This window comes from Pleurodeles waltl, chromosome 6, assembly GCF_031143425.1.
Source record: "Pleurodeles waltl isolate 20211129_DDA chromosome 6, aPleWal1.hap1.20221129, whole genome shotgun sequence".
Classification (NCBI taxonomy): domain Eukaryota; kingdom Metazoa; phylum Chordata; class Amphibia; order Caudata; family Salamandridae; genus Pleurodeles; species Pleurodeles waltl.
The window spans coordinates 83,362,009-83,363,709 of NC_090445.1; the positions used below are offsets into that span (position 1 = coordinate 83,362,009).

Consider the following 1,701-nt stretch of genomic DNA (forward strand, 5'->3'; position numbering starts at 1 on the left):
TAAGCAGAAGCTGGTCCAGAGATACAGGCGGCTGGATGCAGAGAGACAGATCAGTGTAGTGTACCCAGAACAGTGGCAAACAGACAAAAGCAACTGCAAGTATGTGCCCAGAGACAGGTTGAGAGGACAGATGCATGAATGTACCAGAGTGAGCTCCAGAGAGACTGATGGGGACATAAGACTGGGGTAGAGCGAGAGATGGAGAAAGAGAAAGGTGCCTGTGTCGAGTCAGCAGCAGAGAAAATGAAACAAAGGGGCCTCGTGGGATAACCACACACTGCTTCCACACGAAGAACACACAGAGGGTGTGTGAAATGACATAGGCACAGCAGCCCGGCTAGCTCAGTTGGTAGAGCATGAGACTCTTAATCTCAGGGTCGTGGGTTTGAGCCCCACGTTGGGCGTGATGCTTTTTAAAGGCTTCTCCATTTTCGGGATTAACGTTAACTCTCACCTTTTTCAGATATTTCACTGAGGCTTAAAACTGCACACACACACATCCTGCAGTTTGCCTCACGATTCCCACTGGACTCCACACAAAGCAGCACTTCCCGCCCTGGGAGGTGCCGCTGGGAGCGGTCCTAGGCCGGGCCTTTCCTAGCCTGAGCCGCCCGTGCTTACAGCGAGCTCGGAGTCCGGTCCGTCCTGTCCCCCCACATCCTTTCAAAAAGAGGAGTTTAAGGTCTCAACCCGCTGGTGTTATGATTAAAGTAGGTATGAAAACTACTTTATGTCAGCAGCAGGATTTGATCACGGGACTGGGGAAAATAGTGCTCTTGAATGTGGCGCCTTACACCGCTCAGCCATTCCGGCAGCCTCCGGAACATTCCTCTGGAGGCTGACTGCCACCTTGCGAAACAGGGAGAGTTCACACTGTTCTCTACTGGACATTTAAGTATGTGCCCAGAGACAGGTTGAGAGGACAGATGCATGTATGTACCAGAGTGAGCTCCAGAGAGACTGATGGGGACATAAGACTGGGGTAGAGCGAGAGATGGAGAAAGAGGAAGGTGCCTGTGTCGAGTCAGCAGCAGAGAAAATGAAACAAAGGGGCCTCCTGGGATAACCACACACTACTTCCTCACAAAGAACACACAGAGGGTGTGTGAAATGACATAGGCACAGCAGCCCGGCTAGCTCAGTTGGTAGAGCATGAGACTCTTAATCTCAGGGTTGTGGGTTCAAGCCCCACGTTGGGCGTGATGCTTTTAAAAGGCTTCTCCATTTTCGGGTTTAACATTAACTCTCACCTTTTTCAAATATTTCGCTGACGCTTAAAACTACACACACACACATCCTGCAGTTTGCCTCACGATTCCCACAGGACTCCACACAACGCAGCACTTCCCACCCTGGGAGGCGCCGCTGGGAGCGTGTAGGAGGCTGGACTGGCTTGTAGTGAGTACCAAGGGGTACTTGCACCTTGCACCAGGCCCAGTTATCCCTTATTAGTGTATAGGGTGTCTAGCAGCATAGGCTGATGGATAATGGTAGCTTAGCAGAGCAGCTTAGGCTGAACTAGGAGACGAGTGAAGCTCCTACAGTACCACTAGTGTCACTTGCACAATATCATAAGAAAACACAATACACAGTTATACTAAAAATAAAGGTATTTTATTTTTAGGACAATATGCCAAAGTATCTCAGAGTGTACCCTCAGTGAGAGGATAGGAAATATACACAAGATATATGTACACAATA

General features: G+C 49.6%; 2 non-coding genes across 2 annotated transcripts; both read left to right on the forward strand.

Annotated features, from left to right (window-relative positions):
• The first annotated feature begins 331 nt into the window (after nucleotides 1-331).
• TRNAK-CUU (transfer RNA lysine (anticodon CUU)) lies at nucleotides 332-404 on the forward strand. The gene has a single exon. It is a non-coding gene; the product is annotated as a tRNA-Lys (tRNA).
• A 723-nt stretch (nucleotides 405-1,127) lies between these two features.
• On the forward strand, nucleotides 1,128-1,200 carry TRNAK-CUU (transfer RNA lysine (anticodon CUU)). Its single transcript has one exon. It is a non-coding gene; the product is annotated as a tRNA-Lys (tRNA).
• Nucleotides 1,201-1,701: the final 501 nt, after the last annotated feature.